The following is a 17,994-nucleotide window of genomic DNA, read 5'->3' on the forward strand; positions in this document are numbered from 1 at the left end:
TCGGGATCCCCCCGGAGGAGCTGGATGAAGTGTCTAGGGAGGGGGAAGTCTGGGGTTCTCTCCTAAGACTGCTGCCCATGCAACCCGGCCCCGGAAAAGCGGCAGAAAATAAATGAATGAATGAATGAATAATAAAACACTGTTCAAACATTTAAGCTAAGATTTTTAAAAGAAATGTGAATCATAATAAAACTATTTTAATGTGCTGGATAATATAACATATAACAATTCTGAAAATTAATAACAATATATAACATTTTAATATATACATATAGAAAGCTGCTATTTTAAAATGACATAATTCTGTCATCAAATGTCTTTTAATTTAATTTGAATCAAATATTTGCAGCCTTGATAAGCAGAAAATGCTTTCATTAATTCCTACATTCATTCATTCATTCATTTTCCTTAGGCTTAGTTCCTTTATTCATCAGGGGTCACCACAACAGAATGAACCGCCAACTATTCCAGCATGTGCTTTACACAGCAGATGCCCTTCCAGCTGCAACCCAGTACTGGGAAACAAACTCACATTCACACACGTACACTACGGCCAATTTAGTTTATCCAATTCCCCTATAGCGCATGTGTTTGGACTGTGGGGGAAACCAGAACACCCGGATAAACCCCACGCCAACAAGGGGAGAACATGCGAACTCCACACAGAAATGTCAACTGACCCAATCGGGACTTGAATCAGCGACCTTCTTGCAGTAAGGCAACAGTATGCCGCCAAGAGACATACATAAATACATAAAAGACTTCAAAGCTTTAAATGCCAGCACATTTTCTTAGATTTTTTGCCTTGGCAGCATTTCTGTCTCAGTTACATCCTCACCTGTACAGTATGTTCACATCCCCACCGGTACTGTATAATGCAGGCCAACGATTCTCCAACAAAACTAGCACACTCAGACTGCAGAAAGCCTATAGGAAATGTTCTAGTTTTGCTCTGTTGCGTCAGACCTCTCGGTGCAAGGCTCAATATTTGCTCAGAAATGAGCGATGTAAACACTGAGGGCTGAGTGTGAATCGGGTTTAGTGAGGTTTAAAAACAGCTTGTGCTTCTGAAAGGAAAGCAGGGGGTGACAGTGAGCGAGCCTGAATGTATTTCATGAGCCGCACAGAGGATTAAATGTGAACGGGGCTTCAGCCGGAAAGGAGTTTTATGTATTTGTGTGTGTGGCGTGTCGTGTAATCTTAATGGAACTGAAGTGCTATGAATACTATTTACATACTGATATGCGTGAGCATCCATGCTTACTAAAATATGTTCCTTAAAGTGATAGTGCTTTCAGAAAAATGCAACACAGGCTCACTGGAAATATGTGCTTCAGTCTATATTTTTGTTATACGTTGTTTGTCATACATTTGAATAGAGGATCTAGGTCAATTCAACACTAGGGGGCAGTATCAATTGAACAAATTGTACTCCTTTTTACATTAATTACATTAGCAGCAACATATTATTGACAAATAAAGGATTATAAACCTTATTTATTTACTTGGAAATAAATACTGTAAATAAATTTAACAGGAGCGACACGCCTCACAGCAGGAAGATCCCTGGTTCGAGTCCCGGCTGGGTTTCCTCCGTGTGTTCCCCCACAGTCAAAACACATGCGCTACAGGGGAATTGAATAAACTAAGTTGGCCGTTGTGTATGTCTGTTACTGCATGTGTGTGGGTGTTTACCAGTACTGGGTTGCAGCTAGAAATGCATCCGCTGTGTAAAACGTGCTGGAATAATTGGCGGTTCATTCCGCTGTGGCGACCCCTGATAAATAAATGGACTAAGCTTAAGGAAAATTAATGAATGAAAGTCTCTTCTGCTTATCACGGCTGCAATTATTTGATTCAAATTAAATTAAAAGACATTTGATGACAGAATTATGTCATTTCAAAATAGCGTTTTTCTATGTGTATATATTAAATGTTATTTATTGTTATTAATTTTCAGCATCATTACTCATTATATGTTATATTATCCAGCACATTAAAATAGTTTTATTATGATTCACATTTCTGTTAAAAAACTTACCGAGCTTAAATGTTTGAAGTGTTTTATTAGTTTATATAGTTATATTAATTTCGTTTTAATGCACACAATGTTGAATTTTGTTGTTAAAAATCATAATTCATGAGCATTTTCACACAATTTGACTTATATTTGACAAAAAAAGCAATAAGGTATAGTGTTTTGGTATTGTGACAGCAGAAATTAAACTTATTGTGGATTATTATTAATATAATATTAATATAATAATAATATGAAATAAAATAATATTATAATTATAATGTTAAATAATATAATAATAATAATATAAAATAAATATTAAAAGCACAATTTTGTCGTCAGTACTTCCAATTAACAAATCAATATACATAGCAACAATCAAATTCAAAATATGTAGCATACATTTGCAGTTTTTATTGTATGTGATAACGTTGCAATTGCTGTTTTAATGATGTACAAGCTGGCATCATCAAATATGTCACTTATTTTGTGAAAAAGAAAGAGAGAGCGAGAGTTTTTTAGAACAATTACAAGTTATATTGATTTTATGCAACAAACAAAAAGTCAATATTTTATTCACAACATTGTCTGTTTTTTTTCTGTTTTGTCAATGAAAATCATTGCAAACAAAGCCGTAGCAGAACATTTTGCTCAAACAAATCTATTGAGTCAATGATCTATTCATAAACTCTGACTTGCTTCATTTCAAACTGATTTGAACTAATCACTTAAATCAGTGATTTAGTAAATCACTCATTAAGGCATGCACTTGCCACCACCTAGTGGCAGCTTTAGTGTCATATTTATCTATGAATAGCAAGCCTAAACCAACACAACCTCATAAAACATAAAAAAACATAAAAAAAAACACAGAATCAGAAGGTCCTTATTGACCATATTTGGGTCAGTCGTGAATATTAATGAGTTCTGCTTTCATGCAGCTCTCAGTGTTTGCTCTCTCTCATTTACATGAGAACGAGGAAACAATGGTGTTTAAGGAAAAATGTACTGTACTCTTATTATTCGACTTTGCCTACTTTATTGGGGCATCTTTAATACTATTGTGCTACAGTGCACCATCTCTGCTCATTTGCATAAAATATACATAAAACTTTGCCGCATCACTGTACACACCCACACTGATTGGCAGTCGAGTTGAAAGTCACTTGTTATCTGCAGCTTTGTTCAGTCAGATGCAGCTCAGACATGTAGTTTTGTTTACTTATTTATTTATTTGATGAATTTGTGAATTGATGTTGTTTTTATGCAACAGTTTAACAAACCAAAAGTCAATATTTTATACACAATATTATCTGCTTCTTCTGTTTTCTGTTGTCATAGAAAACTGTTGCAAACAAACCCAGAGCAGAACATTTTGCTCAAACAAACCAGTTGAGTTAATGATCTGTTCATAAAGACTCACTTGCTTTTCTTTTCAAACTGAATCATCTGTTTTGAACTAATCATTTGAATCAATGATATAGTGAATCACTCATTAAGACATGCACTTGGCACCACTTAATGGCCGCTTTAGTGTCATATTTATCTATGAATAGCAAGCCTTAACCAACACAACCACATAAAACATAAATAATCGTAAAAAACCCAAAGAATCAGAAGCTCCTTATTGACCATATTTGGATCAGTCGTGAAAAGTAATGAGTTCTGCTTTCATGCAGCTCTCAGTGTTCGCTCTCTCTCTCTAATTTACATGAGAACGAGGAAACTATGGTGTTTGAGGCACATGGTATGACCATTTTCTTGTACTGAACTCTTATTATTCGACTATGCCTACTTTATAGGGGCATCTTAAGGAATATTGTGCAATAATTTTACCATCTCTGCTCCTTTGCATAAAATATACATAAAACTTTGCCGCATCACTGTACACACCCACACTGATTGGCAGTCGAGTTGAAAGTCACTTGTTATCTGCAGCTTTGTTCATTTGGATGCAGCTCAGACATGTAGTTTTGTTTATTTATTTAGTTTTGCTTCATTGTTTTGCCATTGATGGTTTTCAGACATGTGTGGATGAAGCGTTGGACAGACGACTGAGGGCTGAGCGCTGTGATCCACAGGTTTAATGAGACATAGAGCTCAAGGCGGAGGTGGATCCGGAACGAGTTTTAATTACAAAACGCCCCATCGGGAGGACAAGATGAATGGAGGGAGAGAGGGAAAGTGAGAGAGAAAGCAAGCCTACGCTGAGGGAAAGCTGGAGAAATCAGAGATCTGAAGGTGCGTTACTGTTAATAAATGCATAGCAACAGATTGGCAAGCACTTTTGGCTCTTCAAAGCACTAAACAGAAATGTCATTGCTGCATTGTTTTTGTCCTGCTGTCTGCTTTCGTGGATCTGGGTTGTAGTCAAGTTGTTTTTCACGTCTGATGTTAAAATGAAGCCAGAGTCTGTCAAAGATGCCAGTGAGACAAAGAGCTGAAATCAGTATTCAGAGCAAGTTTAGGAGGCTACTGCAGTTATAATGCTTGTGCGTGCGTGAGTGTGTGTGCTTGAGTATGTATGTGTTTGTGTGTCTGTTTGTGCATGTGTGGAACTTGTATTTATCACATTGTGGGGACCAAGTGTTATACCAACAATACCAGTAAACGTTGACCTTGTAAGGACATTTTTTACACCCCATGAGGAAAATGGCTTATAAACCATCCAGAATTATGTGTTCTGAAAATGTAGAAATGCAGTTTTATTTTGGCTTTATTATGTCAGGCAGAAAATAACACCATAAATACAGTATATAAACAATACCACATATAATAATAATATTACCTATAATCTACATGTATAAAATGCGGCACGGTGGCTCAGTGGTTAGCGCTGCTGCCTCACTGCAGGAAGGTCACAGATTCAAGTTCCAACTGGGTCAGTTGGCATTCCTCTGTGGAGTTTGCATGTTCTCCTTGTGTTGGTGTGGGTTTCCTCCAGGTGCTCCGGTTTCCCCCACAATCCAAACACATGCGCTATAGGCGAATTGAATAAACTAAATTGGCCGTAGTGCATGTGTGTGAATAAAAGAAAGCAAAAAACGCATAGCTCCTGGGAGGTATTTGGCGCTCTCCAGTAATGTACATAGTGGTACATTTTCAGAATGACAGGGTTGTGTGTTTGTGTAGTGCTTCACCTCATGTTTACAACCACTGAACACTCTTCCTGTCTGTAGGTTCTCATTCTGTTTCTGGTTCACTTCTAGCCAAGCAAACCAACTGCTGGGAAATTTTGCAGACACACACATCACAGAGATGAATTCAAGACTGCCACTGTGCACAATACTTTCCTCACGTTCTGCTTTTTCAAAATTATATAATAATTCAATTTGAAAAATATTGAGACGGCACGGTGGCTCAGTGGTTAGCACTGTTGCCTTACAGCAAGAAGATTGCTGGTTTGAGTCCCGGCTGGGCCAGTTGGCATTTCTGTGTGGAGTTTGCATGTTCTCCCCGTGTTGGTGTGGGTTGCCTCCGGGTGCTCCGGTTTACCCCACAGTCCAAACAATACCTGTCAACCCTCCCATTTTTCCTGGGATTCTCCCGTATTTTACAGTTCTATCCCAATATGATCCAGTAAAGGTGTTTTCCCATGTTCTCCAGTGTTTTCAATATTTCTCTGAAGGGTGGCAAATAAACATTAAAGAGTCGAGCCTCCCATACCAGCCCATACCGCCAAACCACCAGGGGCCGCCCCTTGCTCTTAAAAGCTCTTGTTCTGTGCTTTCTGTTCTGTGCGAAAACACTTTGAAATAAACATAAAAACGGTGGGATTTCCTTCCGTTTTATTACAGATGCCATTTAACCTTCATATGCAATCCTCAAAACAGTTATATAGAACTGCATGACTGTTAGCTGACGCGCTCCATAGTGATAAATAGACGCTGTTTCCCAAACGAATTCTGGTCACGCGATTTGAAGCGGAGCGAAAGTCTGGGTTTTGGGTGTGTGTTTAAACAGATATACACATAAATTATTATTAGTAATAATAATAATTATTATTATTAATTATTATAATTATATATTATAATTATTATTATTAATTAATTATTATTATTATTATTATTATATTACAATTATTATTAATTATTATTATTATTATTATATTAAAATTATTATGAATTATTATTATTATTAATAATAATAATAATAATAATAATAATAATATCTAAAGCTGTTGATTTTGGTGGGGTTTTTTTTTTTCAAACACAAATAATTTCGTCCTAAATGAGCATAAACCGTTAGGAAAGCAGTCGAATGCTTTCATTATATTGTTAGATGTTTGCATTTTTAAAATGACAAATCTGTTATTTAATGTAATCAAATGAAAAAATTTAAATAAGTCATTCATTCGTTGCTCTTTAATGAGAATGTGTACAGTGAAGAAACGCTAATTTTGATTCAAATTGCATTATAATAGCTATTAATTTAAATAAGCTGAACTGTTTGCTTATTTGTTTGCTGCTAATGCATACTATTTATTTTTTCATTCATTCATTCATTCATTTTCTTGTCGGCTTAGTCCCTTTATTAATCCGGGGTCGCCACAGCGGAATGAACCGCCAACTTATTCAGCAAGTTTTTACACAGCGGATACCCTTCCAGCCGCAACCCATCTCTGGGAAACATCCACACACATACACTACGGACAATTTAGCCTACCCAATTCACCTGTACCACATGTCTTTGGGTTGTGGGGGAAACCGGAGCACCCGGAGGAAACCCACGCGAAGACAGAGAGAACATGCAAACTCCACACAGAAACTCTAACTGAGCCGAGATTCGAATCATCTTGCAGTGAGGCGACAGCACTACCTACTGCGCCACTGCTTCGCCATGTATTTTTTCTTTTGCAAATAATAATAAAACATATTGAACTGTTTATTTACAACGAAACCGCTCCAAATGAACATATTTAGTAATTTGGGGATTTTTTTAAAGGGGGTCGGGGTGATCTCTTATTATGGTGGGCATATCTCTTATTTTCACATCCCAATGTTGACAGGTATGGTCCAAACACATGCGCTATAGGTGAGTTAGATGAACTAAATTGGCCGTAGTGTATGAGTGTGGGTGTAAATGTGAGTGTGTATAGGTGTTTTCCAGCACTGGGTTGTGGCAAGAAGGCCATCCACAGCGTAAAACAAATGCTGGAATAGTTGGCGGTTCATTCCGCTGATAAATAAGGGACTAAGCTGAAGGAAAATGAATGAGTGAATTAAATATATATACACAGTTGAAGTCAGAATTATTAGCCCCCCTGAATATTTTCCCCAATTTCTGTTTAACGGAGAGAATATTTTCAACACATTTCTGACTATAAGATAGCTGTAATAACTAATGTTGTTGTTGTTTTTTTCTAGTTTGCTTATATATAAATATATTCATCCGCCTTTCATTTTTAAACTTGTAATGTGAGAGTGTAGTTCTAAATGAAATGGTCCATCTGTGTTTGAGAAAAATGCTTCGTAATGCTTATACATATTAATGCTTTAAGTGTTATGGAGACAAAACTGAATCTGTGCAGAACAGATTGCAACAGACATTACTTGCTAGCTAGTATGATGAACACACCACATGCACACACACACACACACACACACATATGCACATGCACAGCATTCATTAAAGCACTCAAGCACTTCATTAATTTAATTTACATGTACTTATGAGTCTGTATGTGCACTAAAAGAAAAGGATTTCAGCTAACCACGTCTAGTGAGTTTTTAATGTGCCTCTGTGGAGACATTCGAGGAGCCTGAACCGTCATGTATTCTCCAGGACAAAACTACCAGATTGATGGTGAAATTAAACACCATCAACAGAAGCTATGCATACTTGCATGAAGAGACTCACAGAAACTGAGCGCGAGCGAGCAGCACGGCTTTATTTATTGTGTATAATTCAATGTTTTCCTCTCTGTTAGTCTGTTTTATCACGCATCACATGCTTTAATATATCAGTAAGTTACAAATCGACTCTAAAAATAGCATGAAGGGAAATTCACCTCATTAACTTTCTGATGTGCCTCAGTATGCAGTAGATTCTGCTGGGTCACTGGTTCGAGCCTCAGCTGGGACAGTTGGCATGGAGTTTGCATGTTCTCCCCGAATTGGCGTGGGTTTCCTCCAGGTGCTTCAGTTTTCACCACAAGTCCAAAAACATGTGGTACAGGTGAATTCATTCATTCGTTTTCTTTTCGGCTTAGTCCCTTTATTAATCTGGGGTCGCCACAGCGGAATGAACCACCAACTTATCCAGCATATGTTTCACACAGCGGATGCCCCTTCCAGCTGCAACTTGTCTTTGGGAAAGCTATAGGTGAATTAGGTAAGCTAAATTGTCTGTAGTGTATGTGTGTGAAAGGGTGTGTATGGGAGTTTTCCAGTGATGGGTTGCAGCTGGAAGGTAGTAGATGGAGCGTGGGATTGAAAGGCGGTGCAGCATTAATACAGTCGATGTACCAGTTTTGAGAAATCGCAGACAAATGCCTGAAATCACAGGCAAATCGCTGCTCGTGCACGTGAGTGACAATCACACAGTATGAACTATCAAAGACGCGATCTGAGTGAGGGAGCCGATGCCTGTAAGATATTTGGCATGCTAAATATCTGGAGCTGTCGGCGAATGCCGTGTGAATTGAGTTTTGACTGAAAATAACATCAGCGATCGCCTACAGCCAATGAGAGAGCAGCATTCACTTGTGTGCGTGTGTGTATACCTGCTGCAGGCCAGCGGGAGGCTGGGGTGAAGTTATAAGCGCTAATTTTTCTGTTTATTTGTACCCACGAAATGGAGGAAAAACTAGTGGAGGTTTGACAGGACTCAGGAGCAACCGTGTCTGTTTGACGTTTCATACAGAAAGAAATTAGTTTATTATCAACGTTGAGGAGAAATGGCTAATTCCCTTTAAACCCAGGTGAGCAAACATGTACATTTTCTACCCCATTAAAGGCTTCTTTCTCATTATGTAGTTAATAACAAAAGATTTACGACAGGTTTTTGGCTGTGAGACGTAGTTTGGACGAAGTTGTCGGCGATTCTTCCTATAGTGAAGTCATGCAATGTGAAAGTCCCTGTCGCTGATCCATCTTGCAGTGTAAACAAAGCAGCAACAAAACACCCAGATAGTCATGCAGTGTGAAAACATCTGTGACACGACTAGTTTGAAAATCATGCAGTCTGAACTCGGCATAATGCCGAGTTCAGACTGTGTGATTTTAGCCCCGATTTTGGCTCGCCGACAGGTTTGGAGAATTCGCCGACAAATGCCTGAAATCACAGGCAAATCGCTGCTCGTGCACGTGAGTGACAATCACACAGCATGAACTATCAAAGACGCGATCTGAGTGAGGGAGCCGATGCCTGTGAGATATTTGGCATGCTAAATATCTGGAGCTGTCCGTGATTTAAATCACGCCGTGTGAATTGAGTTTTGTCTGAAAATAACATCAGTGATCGCCAACAGCCAATGAGAGAGCGGCATTCACTTGTGTGCGTGTGTGTGTATACTTGCTGCAGGCCAGCGGGAGGCTGGGGGAGAAGTTAAAAGCGCTCATTTTTTGGTTTATTTGGATCCACGAATTGGAGGAAAAACTAGTGGAGGTTTGACAGGACTCAGGAGCAACCGTGTCTGTTTGACGTTTCATACAGAAAGAAATTAGTTTATTATCAACGTTGAGGAGAAATGGCTAATTCCCTTTAAACCCAGGTGAGCAAACATGTACATTTTCTACCCCATTAAAGGCTTCTTTCTCATTATGTAGTTAATAACAAAAGATATACGACGTGTTTTTGGCTGTGAGACGTAGTTTGGACGAAGTTGTCGGCGATTCTTCCTATAGTGAAGTCATGCAATGTGAAAGTCCCTGTCGCCGATCCATCTTGCAGTGTAAACAAAGCAGCGACGAAATGTCCAGATAGTCATGCAGTGTGAAAACATCTGTGACACGACTACTTTGAAAATAATGGAGTCTAAACTCAGCATAAATCGATGATTAGTTTTGATTTCATGTACTTTCAATGACCGGATGAATGAAGACTCGCCACCCAGTGATCACGAAGTCTGCATTGCTTGTATCTTCACTATCTGTGCAATGATTTCTCTCTGATTCTCGTCTGTGCTCTCCGAGGAGGCGCAGATGTCATTTGTAAATGGCCTCTGTGTGTCTGATGAGCCGCTGTGCTCCAATCATCTGATAACTGACCGCCAGCCTGCCGTTCTTAAACTCAGCAGGTCACACAAACACGATAAAGCCTCCCTCAGCTTTTCATTTGTCGGCGTGTGAGTCTGCCTGAAATGAGATGCAGCGTTATCACGACACACATGTAGATACCCACAGATGAGAAACTTATTAAACACTGCGAATTTACATCATTGTGTTAGATTGTTTTCGCTTGTGGTGCTGTATTTTAGTTTCTGTAACAAATGAAGACTGCAAAAGGGATTTTGAATATCTCAATATCCCAATGACTCATTGAAGCATACATACAGATGAGATAAAATGAGATGAAATATAATCAGCAATGAAAATATAAATAAAAACATAAATGAAAAAGCTTATTTAACTGTCTATTTAACACTGAACATCTCTCTATATTTAGGCTAAAAACTGATTGATTTATTTAGGCCCACTTATTTGTACTAAGTGTTTGTACTTTCATTTTAGTTGTCTTTTATTTCTTCAATTCTCCTTTCCAAAATGAATCCTCATTGCACTTAACAAGTTTACATTGATAATAAAGCGTGTTAACAAATTTTTAAAGATTAATGAAGATATTATAGTGCTTTATTTTATCATTTCATCTTTATTTATAATTACAGTAGTGTATTTACTGCTGCTGTATAGGCTACTTCTGTTCGTTTGCATCCCGTCCCTTTGTGCCCACTGATGGCATAATCACAAACTGCAGTCATACATTAAAAACACGTACTTTAAAGCGGCGGCGGTATATGCCGGGGCGGTAATGGCCACATTGAACTCTCACCTACTGTGCATTCATTCATTCGTTCGTTCATTCATTCATATTCTTTTCGACTTAGTCCCTTTATTAATCAGGGGTCACCACAGCGGACTGAACCGCCAACTTATACAACATATGTTTAACACAGCAGATGCCCATCGAGCCAGAACCCAACACTGGGAAACACCTATACACACTCTTTCACACACATACACGACGGCCAATTTAGCTTATTCGAGGGTCGAACCAGTGACCTTCTTGCTGTGAGGTGATGGTGCAAATTTAAATACAAACTAACTTTTCTAACAAAATACAAATTCCCAACAGAACGAAAAATACAAATCACTTACCTTCCTTCTGTCTACCCACCAAAAACAGGAGAAAAAGGTACCTTACTCATACCGTACATAAACTAATCATTCACATTATTAGTAGTAAGCGAGGCACAAGCCACTGTGGTTTGGGACTGGGGCTTGAAAAGTTGATGGTTCATCCCGCTGTGTTGACTCTTGATAAATAAGGGACTAAGCTGAAGGAAAATGAATGAATGAAACCGAATCGCATTTTAGTAGGTCTCTTTTGTAAATAATGCTAGAAAAGCATTATACTGTAGCGATTAGCAACCTCATCTATTGTCCATCATCATGTGTGTGGTGTATTTCATGTCATTTGACGCTTTAAATGTTTAGCGGCTGAAGGTTTTCAGAGTCACAGATGCGTTTTTTTTCCTCTCGTTTCACATCTGCCACCTGATTCTCTGTCAGGTTTTGATCCGAGTTTGGCATCGTAACGCAGCAGATGGTTTCTGATGGAGTCCAGGAGTTCAGTGAACTGTCAGCTCTTTGAGTGTTTAATCTTCATTTCAAAGCAATTATCCACTCTTCTCTAGTCTCAGCGTCAGAAGGAGAGCATTAGGTCTGCTTAAAGACAGTCAGAGGGATAGATAGATAGATAGATAGATAGATAGATAGATAGATAGATAGATAGATAGATAGAAAGATAGATAGATAGATAGATAGATAGATAGATAGATAGATAGATAGATAGATAGATAGATAGATAGATAGATAGATAGATAGATAGATAGATAGATAGATAGATAGATAGGCGGGGCCAGGGGTTTCAATTTTGCGCGCGCAACAAATGGGTGGAGCTTAAGTTCAGTATCGACGTCACGCCTTGTTATCAAGATGATTCATTTGAAGCACTCTGAGTCGACTCTTTTATAGATGAATCAATAGTTTTAAACACTGTACACTTACAGATTTAATCCTTAGTTGGATATTTCACTTCACTTAGAGCTGTGTTACACACTACATGGAAGGTCATTTTCAAAAACCCATAATAGGGGCTCTTTAGGGTAAAAAAGTTAGAGTTTTTTGTTATTTTATGGATTTATTTCTATTATTTAGACCAGGGGTTGCCAATCTCGGTCTCGGTCCTAAACGGTCCCTGCAGGGTTTAGCTCCAACCTGCCTTAACACACCTACCTGGATGTTTTAAGTAGACTTTGATTAGCTAATTCAGGTTTGTTTAATTAGGGTTGGAGCTAAAACCGGCCTTCCGGTTCGGTGACCCCTGATTTAGACAATATGTTGTTTTAGATTACTAAAAATGGTTAATCTAAAGATAGTTAAAACTGAACCACAATTTTTTGTCATTTTTGAAAAGTTCGAAAACGTAATATTGTCACTTAATTTTTTTGTATTTTCTTTTTTTCTCTCAAATGAAGATTGGAAATGAATGTTGAAGGATCTTTAAAGGTTCAAGAAACCCTTGTGTACTTTTTTGAGAATTTAACAGATTTGTGTGTGTTGAGTATTAGTTAAGACAACGTTAGCACCTGTTAGCTTTAATTGTGGGTAAAACTGGGTAATTTTGAGCTTTTGTCAGCTAATTTCAGCTTTCAGGTTTAAAATGATTTTTGGGGCGGGATCAAAATCGGTGACTTGCGCAAAACTGCAAGTGTAGTGATGACGCGTCGGTTTCTCATTATTATTCATATCGTAGTTTTCTTATCCTATGAGAAGAGCCGGCTTCTTAATTATTCATGACTGTACGTGCTTTCCGAAGGCAAGACACAGACCTGCCTGTGCCAAGCTGTGAGACCCTACGTTGATGACTGGGTGAGACCGCGTCCACGGATCCACGGCACACAGTATTAAGCTGTTCTTTAAGGGTTGTATGTGTTTGTTTCCATGATTCACGGGGTTTGTTGCATGTTTTTCCCTGCGATAGAGTCAGGATCAATACAGCAAAGCTGTATGTGTGCACTGTGCAGCAAGCATTTTTGTCGGGAGAGCAGTACGAGAATTGGAGAATGGCGGACGTTGTCTTTTTTCAGTGGAGTTCTTATACATTTCAAGAGTTCCTACTTAAATATTAGCATTTATGGCAGTTTTGGCATGCTCTCCCGGGAGAGAACCCTGAGCTCGGAGATATTTCAGCCCAGGGCTCCCGCCCGGTCAATAAGCATATAAGGACATCCGAGATCAGGTAGGTCTCGAGAGCTCCCCCTTTAGAAAAAGGAGGAAAAGGAGGAGATGGGGTGGAAGGGGGGATTCTTCCAAAACAAAAAATAGAGCAGTAAGGAGTAATGGATCCATTTATAGTAAACTAGGATCACTCTGATTGGATTATTACTGATTACAGTTGAGCGGCCAGCAGTGCTCAATCATATCACGTGCTCCTCTCGAAATGAGTTTATGAAACATCCCCGTGCTGTTGTGTCCGCCTAAATCCTCCAGATTACCAGCAGCAGGGCTAATGGTTGAAATAGGCAGGGCAAGAGACCTGCTGCACTGAGTCTGCATTCAGATCCGGGGATTGAGGGAGAAGTCCTCATTTAGTTTATATGAACACGATCATCTTTATAATGATATAAATTGTGGTTATGTTTATATAAATTACAGATAACAAATGTAGCAGGGCATTAAATTACTGTTTATTTCTTTGCATTTTAACTTTGCAAACTTTAAAATCATGCGTCTCCTCATGGTTTGTGTCTCATTTTGTGAGCCAACTTACAACAGCACTCCTTCTACCCTGCTCTCCTGGCCACGCCCACTCCTGCCTCTGCTTGCAGAGCTCCACGCCCATTATCATGCATTTTTTGAAAAAATTCTGAGGTAGTCTTGAACCAAAAGTGGGGGGTATCATGGCTCTTTAAAGTCTGTGTCAACCTGGAGTTGCTGAGGCTTTTATTTCAGTATGTTGATGTACTGAAATGGAATATTGAGTAGGGGGCTGGGCTTTCTTTTTGCACATCATTATCTTGTATCAAATAACAGTAAGAGGGGAACATTGCGGCTGAAGTCATCAAACTGAGGTTAACAGAGAAGGACCGCCACTTCAAATGCGGTTTGGAAAAACACTCCAAAAACAAATGACAGCACATACAATCTGAACCGCTCTAGTTGATTCCTTCAGTGTTTCCTCAGAGAAATCTCCTCCATTAGTTTATTAACTCCAGTGACATGAGTTTCCACAAGAGCGCTCTACATGGCTGTGCTTCAGCATCCTAATATCCACCATTTCTCTTCCTTCCTTCCACTCATTATTTAATCCCCTCTGTTTTCATTGCTGCTTCTCTTCCCTCATTTGTACTTGCCGGAATGAAACGAATGACTCTCCTCAGAGGAGGAGGAGATATTCTGCTTTATCCCGTTCATGCTGTCGAGGAGCTCGTTTGCTCCGGCTTTGTTTTAATAAGCTGCCGTCGGGCTGCTCTTGAACATTTGAGGGCGATTGTAGGAATGTAAATGCAGGCATGAGCATTTAACGCTTTATGGTTGTGCTTTTCCCATTGTACCTACTTAGTGTTCATTCGTGCATAAGTGGGAGTAACAAAATTCAGCACTTGAGGGGGTGATTGAATTAAACTGTCATTAAATTTGCTGTTTATATAGTCCGCTTTAATTACTCTTGTTTCATTACCCTTACTGACTTGATCCATTGATTGACTGCTATGTTCTTGTATTTTATTTAAGCTTCATTTAACCCCAAAAGACTCTCTGAGATTAATAATGTCCTTCTGATGAGTGTCCTGCATGGGCAAAATAAGCAGCAAGACAGAGTTTACTGACTTCACAGAATAACTTCACATTAAGAATGCTGAAAACAATTAAATATTAAAGAAACACATTTTAAAATGATTCAGAGAGACCAATTTTTGTAATTTCAGGTTAGACTGAAGAAGATTCCAACCAGACAGAGATGCAAAAAAAATAAATAAATAAATAAATAAATAAAATAATAATAATAATAATAATTAATAAAAATTAATTAAAATTAATTAATTATATTTGTTATAATTACAAATAAACAAAATGAAATAAAAAAAAAATAAAAAATAATATAAATGAAAAAAAATAAACAAAAAATAAAATAAAATAAAATAAAAATAAATAAATTATAAATAAATAAATTATAAAATATTTATAATAAAATAAAAAACAACACAAAATAAAATTAAATCCAATGAAAAATAAACAAATATAAAAATAAAAAATAAACCGAAATAAAATAAAAATATAATAATAATAAAATTAAAAAAAGAAAATATAATATAATATATAAAGGAAAATGTGTAATATATAAAAATATAAATTAAATAAATAAAAATATAATAAAATAGATAAAATAAAACCAAATATAAAATATAAAAAAGTAAAATATATTTTTAATAAAAACGTTATTAAAAAATAATAAAATAAAGTAAAATAAAAAAAATTAATTAATAAAACAAAATTCTATTCAATTAAATCAATTTTATTTGCTTGTGCATAAGTTCTTTGCCACAATGTCAGGGTTTTATGGATTGCTGCCTGGGTGCTGTTGTGGGGTTGCTAAGGCACTTTGAGTTTAGGCTGTTAATAAGCAGTTGCTAGGATGGTTGCCAAAAGACCTTTATGCTTTTTACCGTTTTTAAGTTCTTATGATGATAATAATCATCATAAATTTATTTAAACAATTGAACAATAATATTTTTTGTTTTAGATGATTAAAATCATAAAAATAATCATATTATTATATATTCATTGTATATTGTGTGTAATAATATATTTAATTTGATAAAAAATAAATTATTACATTATTTTTATTATATAAATAATATCAAGAACAACACAAACTTTAAACATTTTTTATTTGTATATACAAGTTCTGCCTGGTCCTGCAATCTAATTGGCTGATAGCAGCGTGATATTCTATATTCAGCTTTATAATCTTAAAATGTCAGCAAAATCAGCTGTTTTGTCTTCACTTTAGACATTACGCTGAAGAATCATTAAAACACTAGCTCTAAAGTGATGGTGAATTAGTAACGGCTTCTGCTGTTCTGACGTCAGCTGCAGATGTGAATGAAAGGCGGAAGAAAGTAGTTCTTTAAGCAAAAGGGTTTTTCAGACTCTCCTTGTATGAATTATTTTTTTTATATACACAATTATGTTGTCGAACTGTTGTATAAACGCTAGGGCTGTGCAATTAATCGAAAATCCGGTCTCAATTTCAATTTTGGCTTCTAACGATTATGAAAAAACATTAATCGAGATAAACGATTATTACACCATATACCGCCCCTTTTCCAGTTGTACACAGTTGTGGCTCTGCAAAGCTCAGTTCCATGTGAAAATGACTAAAAGCATGTGCTGTAATGTAACTTTTGCAGCACGGGATGCGCATCATTCATATTTTTTAAAGTGCGAAAGAGCGCTTGCTGGTGTGTATGCGCGCCACACTTAGCCTCGGACAGGCTTGGAGACACATTTGTGTCAAAGCGCAGTGTTTAGTGATTATTCATATTTACCCTCATTTGTGTAATAAACAAACGAGTTGAGAAACATAAGACATGTAAAAGAGAAACCATATCACATGTGTGATATTTTATATTCATCCTTATAATCTTAAAAAATAAGCAAAATTTGCTGTTTTGTCATCACTTTAGACATCATGCTAGAGAATCATTCAAACAGTATCTCTAAAGTGACATTGTTAAGTGAGCAACAGTTTCTGCTGTGCTGACGGTCAGCTGCAAGATGTGAATGAATGGCGGAAGAGAAATGCCTAATGCAAAGGGGTTTTTGAGACTCTTCTTGTTTGGTTTTATTTTTTAGATACACAATTATGCCTTCAAACTATTGTATAAATGCAATATCACACTCTCAGCAGTGTGATACAGCTTTATATTGTCACTGTTGGGGCATTAGACATCATGCTAGAGAATCATTCAAACAGTATCTCTAAAGTGACATTGTTAAGTGAGCAACAGTTTCTGCTGTGCTGACGGTCAGCTGCAAGATGTGAATAAATGGCGGAAGAGAAATGCCTAATGCAAAGGGGTTTTTGAGACTCTTCTTGTTTGGTTTTATTTTTTAGATACACAATTATGCCTTCAAACTATTGTATAAATGCAATATCACACTCTCAGCAGTGTGACACAGCTGTATATCGTCACTGCTGGGGCATTAAGGCACTCGGCCTGCAGCCTCGATCCAACGAACGCCTCCCAGCAGTGCAGATATACAGCCATGTATATATATACTGTACTATTCTTAAGAAAACACACACATCATTTATGTATGTACCTATATGTATGAGGAGTAGTTTTAACAAGTTTCTTCTGTCTCCATTCTAGACATTTTTATATAGCCATGTTTCTATTACTGTCACCAAAGCCTCCTCCTTTCGCTCTGATGTGAATCGTGTGTCTTTATCAGGCTCTGCGTGACGATGTGGGCTGGTAAACTCCGTCTGATTGGCCCTGCATCCCAATATAACCAGAATTCAGAAAATATCTGCTTTATTTTTGACTCCTTGTTTATTATTACCATCCATTCCTCTGCAGTGCACTTTAGCTAAATGAATCCAATAGACATCCTCATCCTCGAGTCTGCGGGAGAAACATTTAGTTTCCTGCAGCTTTTAAATAATAACAAATTAGCTTCACAGATTGAACTGATCCCAGACTTTTCCTTCAGGGAATTATGGGCTGTCGAAAGCATCGTGGTGGT

The 17,994-nt window shown here is 37.4% G+C and overlaps 1 protein-coding gene across 4 annotated transcripts in view; it reads left to right on the forward strand.

Moving 5' to 3' along the window:
* Nucleotides 1-17,994, forward strand: part of slc8a2b (solute carrier family 8 member 2b) — a 211,636-nt gene that overhangs the window by 65,787 nt on the left and 127,855 nt on the right. For 2 of the 4 annotated variants that reach the window (XM_068213574.2, XM_073923170.1), the window contains exon 2: nt 4,042-4,258. The gene's annotated coding sequence lies outside the window, so the exon portion shown is untranslated. 4 annotated transcript variants of the gene reach the window in all.

The sequence above is a fragment of the Danio rerio genome, chromosome 15, assembly GCF_049306965.1.
Source record: "Danio rerio strain Tuebingen ecotype United States chromosome 15, GRCz12tu, whole genome shotgun sequence".
Lineage (NCBI taxonomy): Eukaryota > Metazoa > Chordata > Actinopteri > Cypriniformes > Danionidae > Danio > Danio rerio.